This window comes from Grammomys surdaster, unplaced genomic scaffold, assembly GCF_004785775.1.
Source record: "Grammomys surdaster isolate TR1022 unplaced genomic scaffold, NIH_TR_1.0 181, whole genome shotgun sequence".
In the NCBI taxonomy this organism is placed as follows: Eukaryota; Metazoa; Chordata; class Mammalia; order Rodentia; family Muridae; genus Grammomys; species Grammomys surdaster.
Window position 1 is genome coordinate 4787361 of NW_021604626.1, and position 8818 is coordinate 4796178.

Sequence of the window (8818 nt, forward strand, 5' to 3'; positions counted from 1 at the left end):
GAGAGAGAGAGAGAGAGAGAGAGAGAGAGAGAGAGAGAGAGAGAGAGAGAGAGAGATCTGCTTAGTCTCTTGTTGAGTGACTAGGCTTTGGGGGAGCTTCCTCTTCCTTCTTGAATCCTCATGTATACACGGTTCCTGGCACTGCTCTTCTGCTCATAAGAGTACCCCAAATGCCCCCCTAGTACCTCTGCTCTTCTGCAGAGACTGGTGAGAATGTAGGCAAAGTTCTTTGCTCTAGAGATGGAACCAAGTGGATTCTTTCCTGCTCCCTGAGAGCCCCTAGGACAGAACCACCAGCAAAGAAAACACGACTTAAGCCCTCTGCTAACACCTGAGACACAACGGGGGCAAAGGACCCTTTGGCGGCCCCTGCAGGTGGAGTCCTGGCAGAAGACAACAGTTTCCCTAAAGCACGCATTCTATATGCAAGGTCTGTAGACATCTGGAGAGGTGAAGGCCCACTCTCCAACACCGGGAGGTTGAGGGGGAGCTCAGTAGCTCTTAGCAGCAGCAGCCAGGCAGTCCCATAGTCCCAGTCAGGTTACTTATGCTTCCCGAAGCAGCAGCCCCAATGAAGCAATCACACATTCCGTGATTCAGAGACTGCAGCTGTGCCCACATTCCAATTACTGCAGTATAACCCACTCTCTCTCTCATCATCTCAGCGATTTGGTGCTCAAAACTCCAACCGATGGAAAAGGTGCACCGAGTCAAGGAAGCCAGCCTGGCCCCTGCGTACACTGCTGTGGTGGACCCCGTGCACACCGCACTATGCCTCTGAGCCTCAAGACTTCGAGCTGTAGTGGGCAGCAGGGTAATTATCACCAGGCACCTTAGGGGTGGTTTCACGTGAAGGAAATTGTCTTCGCCCTCACCAGCAGCACTTCCCACACAAGCCAGCAGGCAGAGGGCAAGCCCTGGGGCTCCACAGACGTGATAGCATTTCTCCTGAACTGCAGGACTCAGACTATAGATGCAGTAAACCTGAGAAGGGTGACTGTGTGTGTTATGGGGAGAAGCGAGGGCAAGCCCACACGTGTCCTTGCTGGCGGCAAGGTCATAATTTTATCTATGTCTGCTTGGTAAGAGAGCAACCCTGAATAGAAGATCACATGGCTAGGACTTAAATCCAACAGCTCTGGCTCTGACGTTTCAGTCCTTTCTCTCATGCTTCCCAGGCCTGTTTCAGGGCTAAATACTCGCCCACCACTCTGCTTGGGAAAGAGAGGTCCCAGGCTTCCTGAGCAAGTGGCAAAACACCTGGATTCCATACCACTAACCGGGAAAGGCAGCACAGCTGGATCTACAGGCTCACGGGAGTCTGTGTCTCTGTCTGCTGTGTAGGTCACACGGCCCCTGAAACCAGCTTTCGTTTGCTTCCATCCTGGGAAGGCTCAGCATCTCCTGTCCTCCTCTCCCCATATGCCCCAGTCCCACAGGGCATTGAACTGGGAGCAGAAGACCTGGAAGAGAGAACTGGAGGACAGAGGACACAAAGAACGAGCAGCTTGTCTATAGGCTGATCAAACCGTGATTTTACTTTTTCACACACAGATTATATACACCAAAAGGCAGGATGTGGGGAAGGGGATGACGCAGGAGCGTAGGTGTTCAGGGGGAGTACAGATATCTTCTAGAACAGAGTGTCAGCTGGGTGAAGGTTCAGGAGACAGGTCACTATGACTCCGCCTATGATTCACTTGTCCTTATCTAAGTTGGTACTATCCACCAAGGCTACCTAAGGTCTATGACTATCCACAAGACCCATGACTACTTGTTCTCATCCAGGCTGGTAAATTTCCACCAAAGCTGCCTGTTTACAATTTCTTATAGCTATCTGTTTCAGTGTTTTTCCACAGAGACCCAAGACTTTGTGTTAGCAGGCGTGTATGTCAGGACTATTGCTAATTTTAGGCCTTTAGTATTTAATCAAGGCTGCCCCTGACACCTATAGGATGTGCCCTTGGCTGCTCAGTTCAAGCCCATCTGCGTGACCTACAAGAGCCAGGAACTATATTCCTTCTAACTGCTGTTCTGTCCCATGGTTCCCCCTGAAGGAGCCTAAGTGGTGAACAGTGGACAACGTGCCGGGGCAGACGGTGGGAAAATGGCTGTAAGTGACATGAGTCCACTGGGTGGGGAGCACCCTGTTTTCATTACTATTCTTTAGCTGGTGGGGACAAACTTTCTTTGTCCTTGAGGTTTAAATAGGAAAGCTAAGCCATGTCTGTCATCCTAGCAATCAGGAGGTAGACACACGAGGATTGCTTCAAGTTCAAAGCCATCCTGAGCTTGGTGGGGACTTTAGATAAGCTGGCTAAGCAAAGCTGGAAGATCTCTGCTGCGGCCTCAGATGCTGTCTGAGCACACGCTCAGCCGTCTGGTTGGGGGAAGCTGGAGATCTACTAATCTGACACATTCCAAGATGTTCCACATGTTTGTATCAAGACATTAGGTCGGTCACAGTAGGAGGTAAGGAATGGCTGCTTACAGGGCTAATGACAGCCCAGAACAAGTTGTAATTAGGCTCTGAACATGCAACCCAACTTCCTCCAGTCCTTGCAGTTATCATGCTTAAGTCACCCTATAACGGATCAGTCAGTGAAAGTTATTCTGTCCAGGCAGGAACTCTTGTTCCTGGATGAATGAACAGTAGAGGCTGTGATCTCAACCCTTCCTGCGGCCCTGCCGGCCTTCTAATAGCTTAGCTCCTACAGAAGTTGACTCCTAATGACTCCCATGACTGCCAATCTTCTCTCCCTCGAGTGGATAGTGAACCCTTCATGCCTCATGTTCAGAACGGGAGGAAGAGTGCTCCTAATAGGAAATTAAGAGAAACTGCCATTTGCAAATTAAGCAGGTTGCCGGCTGATGTGCCGGAGAGGGCCGCTCTGAGGAAGCCCGCTTCTCAGGCAGCATTTATTCTTCATGAGCTTTTATTATTCTGCGGCTTTAGATTCTATGGCTGTGTGTCCATCTGTCACAGGTGACTGCGCTGCTTGGAAGGAAGCTGGTTGGAGGCGCCCTCCCACACAACCCCATCTAAGGACCGAGAAGGATTTGCTGAGAAATACCAAAGAAAAACTCAGAAATGATCTGCCTCCAAGAACCAGTGCAAAGGCATTTCAGGGAACCTTCTGAGTGGATGTGATGAACATTTTAAAACCTTCAGAACTGGGCCGGAAGTAAGTCAATACATGAGAGACTATTAAGTTTTCTTTCATCCATGCCCCTCCAGGTATTTCACGTCTAGATTATCCCTGTGTATGTATGTGTGTGTGTGTATGTGTCTGTGTCTGTTTGTGAGTGTGTGTGTGTCTGTGAGTGTATGTGTGTGAGTGTGTCTGTGAGTATGTGTCTGTGAGTGTGTGTGTATCTGTGTGTCTGTGTCTGTGAGTGTGTGTCTGTGTCTGTGACTGTGTGTGTGTGGTGTGTGTGTCTGTGAGTGTGTATGTGTCTGTGAGTGTGTGTCTGTGAGTGTGTGTGTATCTGTGTGTCTGTGTCTGTGAGTGTGTCTGTGTGTGTGTGAGTGTGTATCTGTGTCTGTGAGTGTGTATCTGTGTCTGTGAGTGTGTCTGTGTGTGTGTCTGTGTGTGTGTGTCTGTGAGTGTGTCTGTGTATATGTCTGTGAGTGTGTGTGTGTGTGTGTGTGTGTGTAGGATGTAGGGTATCTTCAACTGTTTTCCCCCTTATTTTTGAGATTGAGTCTCACTGAATCTGGAGCTCACAATTGACTTACCAGCCTGAGAGCCCCAGGAATCCTCCTGTCTCTACCTCTCCAGCACCTGGATTACTGTGCCTAGCTTTCTTCATGGATGCCGGAGAGCAAGGGCAGGCCCTTGTGCTACGGCAAACACCTCAGCAGAGCCGTCTTCCCAGTCCCCAGATGCCTTGTGTCACTGGGCCCTCACGTCGATTTTCCCCTGCACTCCTGTATGCTTTCACTCAACAACTCCTAGTTAAGCACACATTGTAGCTTTCCTATTAGAAAGGGAAGCAACGCCAGGGCGGTTATGATCCAGCGTACAACGGCATCGAAGAGCCTGCAAATTCTTGGTAATTATAAGCAAAATTGCCATAAACAGTTATGAGCCAGTTTTTGTGTGACTTCAAACTCTCGTATCTTTTTGGTAGCAACAATAAAAAGATACCTTGATGAGGATTTGCCAGGTGATACGGTAATGTGTATGGAACGTTTCTGAGACTCCACCAAACTGTCTTCCAGATGGCTGCATCCTTTCACATTCCCACCAGCAACTTAGGAGAGCTCTGGCTCTGCCGGTTCCAACACAGCTGTATTATCAACATTTCTTACAGTTTAGCTCTCGAGGTAGGTGGAACAACGTTTCCTGGTGAGGTCCAAGCCTGGTACTGTAACTGAGCAATAATGAATCTAGCCCTCTTCCTATGGGTATTTGGTAGTGTTCCAGCACACCTCCTGGGGTGCCCTCAGCTGGAATTTAAATAGAGAACTCCATTTACAGTCGAATGTGGGACACCACATTCTGTAGGAGAGTTTTTATACAGTGAAAGGTTTCTGGGCATTTTGACCTTCGTGTATGCACAATGTTGTCCAAGAGAGGGCAGAGTGGGCAGTGCTCCCTGCAGGCCTAGCTAGGATGCTGGTTTCCTGTGGACCTCATCCCGTGCATCATGGGAAGCCAATTCAGAAGAGCCTGCTGTGAGTCTGAGAGAGAAGGGCAGCTCAATAACCCTTGAGGCAGAAAACAGCTTTCCTCTGTGCAAAGTACAGGTCTTTTTGCTTCTCTTTAAATGGCCTCCTCCTTAACTGGGTGGTCCTATTTGAGAATACAACTTTGATGACTCCCAGCACAGAGGCAGGGCTAAGATGCTGAGATGGCTGGATGCACTCATCCCCCACACCCCACCTCCCACCCTCATCCCCCACAGGCCAGTTCTCTCCATTCAGTCTGTATCTTCTGTCTTCAGCACCTACTTCTTCCTACCAGGGTCACTTTCTGCCAGTGTAAACTGTATCATATCATCAAATGACACAAGCTGGTTGTTTCCCTGCCTCACTCTGTTCTGGCCCTCGCCATTGTGTTTAGCTGAGGTGGGAGTGCTCTGAACTCTTCTTCCTCTAGGACTTAGACGTTTGCAGATGAGCCCCAGTTCTGCCCCCTTCCCCCATGCTCAGCCTAGCTAGTCCATTGTTTTATCCTTGCCTATCCTACCCTCAAGCAAAGGCTTATGAACTTGACATATTGTCACCCTCCTGAAGGAAATTTCTAGAATGTAGTTCAGGTGAAGGTGGGGAGACACAAGGACCACGGATGCTGTCAACTGAAGGCTCTGCTGTATCATCGGGAGAAAACAGAATCAGGAAGAGTGGTTTGGTCTTGGCTCACCCATAGTACGGATCCCAGGGGACAGGGAAACAGGGAACGGAACCGGCCAAATGGTCACTCTCCTGGTAGAACCCTGTCACGGCCTCCCTGCCTCCCATTTCCACCACCACAGAAACCAGTCTGTGACAGTGGATGGGCTTCAGAGAATATCAATCCTCAGATCCACAGACCCCTCACATCCTTAAGGCATCAGAAGAAGAGGCAGTGGAGAACAGCCGTACCCTCCCCAGAGAGTTCAGAAGCAGGCACGAATCCGGAGCTTAAATGAAAGCAACTAGAAACCACGAACCTGCCAGAAACATTTCCAAGGTAAAGAAAGGGGGCTTTGCGGGAGACCCATGATCAGAAAAACACCGCACTATTTCGTGTCAGAATCCTACTGAGCAGAGGGTGTTAACAAAACCAGGTTGAGTGTTACCTGAATCCAAAGACTGCTCATATTTGCCAGGGCCTGTCACCAGTGGGTAGGTGATGTGCCATATTACAGGCATTCGTGTGCTTAATGTTACAGCTATTGTTAAGCTCGGCTATTTCTGCTTTTTTTTTTCTCACAGGGACAAGGTTGCTACAGCCCTCTTGGCATAAATTGCAGTGTTTTTCTTCTTAACTATTTCCTCAGGCAAAGGCCTAGGAGGTGGCAGCGACAGTGGCATTTTCTGATAGCAGGCCCTCGTTCTCCCTTGAAACTCGAGTAGATCCTTTCCTACGAGACTTCTGGCTGACCTTGGCAAGCCCAGCCATTCACTGTGGTGCCTCCCCAGGACACTCGGTAGACATTAGGTAGTGTTCCTCAAGTGCTAGGTGGCAGCTCATGCTTAAAGGGGCTCCCGCACAAGGGAACTCAGAGCTCGGTCTCCACAGAGACAACCAGAGGGAGCTGCTGGCTGCAGCTCTATCAGTGCTGGCTCAGGGGACATAGTTAACCTTTTTCCCTCCTCTCTGCAGGTCCCATGTCACCTTTGGCCCTCAGACCATGGGGATGGTGAGTCTGAGACCAACTCTGGAACTTATCCCTTCACAAAATACAAGAGAAGAAAATCTTTCTTTCTTTTTTTTTTTTTTTAATTTTAAGACAAGATCTCTCTATGTAGTCCAGGGTAGCCCCGAACTCGAAGCAATCCTCCTGCTCCAGTCTCTCTAGTGCTGGGATTACAAACACGTGCTACTACATTTGGCTCTTTTTACTTTTATTTTTCAGTTTTGTTTCAGCTGAGCAATATATCTACATCCTAGAATTTCACAGCAGTAAAGAATCATGGGAAAGTGTGTTTATATATAAGGACCAGAAGGCAAACATCATGATTGTCCAGCAGAGAACGTGAATCCCCAGTAAATCTTCTTGGAAAAGTTACCAAAGCCAGTATGGAGTTTCCTATTTGGGAGGCTGAGGCAGAAATACTGCCTTAAGTTTGAGGCCAGCCTAGGCTATATAATGAGTTTTGGGCTATCTTGGGCTGCAGAGTGAATCCCTGTCTCAGTAAAATGAACAAGCAAACCCCGAGTTTCTCTGCTTCTCCACTCTGGTTAGAATGGAAACAGAAATGACCAGGGATGAAGTGCAAGGCAGCATGCTTGCCTGCCGTTCACAAAGTGCTGGGTTCAGTTCTGAGCACCACACACACTGAGCCTGAAGGCACATGCCTACAAGTGCAGCTCCTAGGAGGTAGAGGCAGGAGAGTCAGAAGTTCAAGGTCACCCTGAGCTAGGTGAGATCCGATCCTTCTTAAAGCTATATTTCTTATATTTTATTAATAAATATTTACTTAATGAGACAGATGAAAGTAGTCTCTAAAATCAAGTCCCAGGTGAGTCTGTGTATGGCCCAAAACAGAGCTAGACGGAAATGCTGAGTCAGCTATTTGCTATGTGAGTGACAATGTATGACGTCCCCAGCCACTCTGGACCTATGAAATAGAGACAATAGAAGCAAACACATACGATCTTCATGTGGTTCGGTGAGAGAACCAATCAGAAGCAAAGCTCTCGGCTACCACTTTGTCAGCTGTGCCCCTCATTCTTCCTGTTAAGGTTATCAGCCTTTGCTGCCCTCACCTGCCAAGGAGCTCCACGTTCAGTCAGCCTGTTACCAAGACTGCCTTGATCCCAGGTCCCACAAGGTAAAAGGTGAGAACTGACTCCTGCAATTTGTCCTCTGACCTCCACACGTGCTCGGTGGCACCTTCACACCATACACAAACATACACAAGTAAATGAATGTAATTTTAAAAAAAAAGACCGTCATGCTAATCGTATTTTTTTTTTTCCCTTGAGACAGGGTCTCACGTAGCCTAGGCTTGCCTCAAACACGCTATGTAGCCAGTACTACCTTGAATTTTTATCCTCCTGCCTCCACCTCCCAAATGTGTGCCAGCCTGCCTTCTTTATGCAGTACTGGGATCAAATGCAAGGTTTCAAGCATGCTAAGTAAGCACTCTACCAATTGAGCTGTATATCAGGTCCTCGGGTTGTAATTTAATTAAACATTATGCACGCCCGTGAATTTCGAATGCAAAGAAAAGAACACCCAGTGTTGTTTTTATAAAAAGGTAACAGGGAGGCTGTGAGAAGACGCCGTGAAGCTTGGTTGTCGAGATAAATCACTGTCAGACTGGGAGAGCCTGAGACAAGGAGAAAGCGGAGAAGCGCCGAAGACTCTCCAGACCGTCCAGGCACCCAAGACGCACGCCTTTAAACTCCTGCTTCTCTTCAAGGAATCCCCAACTAAAACATTTGCTCAGATGATGGATTGCATCTGTGGCCTACAAAACTGCGAGGCTTTGGAACTCCAGTCGAGGGCTCTTCCTCCCAGGTGGGGCCTCGGCCTATCAGTAGATTGGCACTCATAGGTAAAGAATAATACTGACGTGTTTAGGGTGAGCATGGGGTTGAGGAGCCCCCCCTTCAGTCTGCAGGTATTGTACTGTATTTTCACGGTGCTTCGGATTGAGCCAAGGCCTCAAACACCACAGGGGAGAACCCTTCCATCCAGCCCCACTGCCCATCTTTCTACTTCACTTTGTGTTTTGAAATAGGGTCTCACTAAGTCGCCCAGGCTGTCCTTGAACTTGCATTCCTCCTGCCTCTGCCTCTTGATTAGCTGAATGACAGGCCTGCACCCTGAGGCCTGGCCTCAGCCAGCTTGAACAGACCACTATGCTGGTTCTGTTCATGTTGGATGAGAAGTTGTCACAGGACTTGGCACTCACTAAATGTTAGTTCTTTCTCCCGCCCACTCCCTGCACCTTGAAAGCTGGATTTAGTCTTAACACTCAAATGCCACCCAGTCCTTTGACATTTCACCAGTCAGTGCGCACTCCTGGGGTGTCTTCACTTGCCCCCACCAAACCAGTGCTATTTGCAGAGAACTTACCGAACCTTGAAATGTTGAGGCCTAACACATTTTCACGGTGGAGGTTATGAGTACCTCACCCCGCAGCAGCAGGATCTGG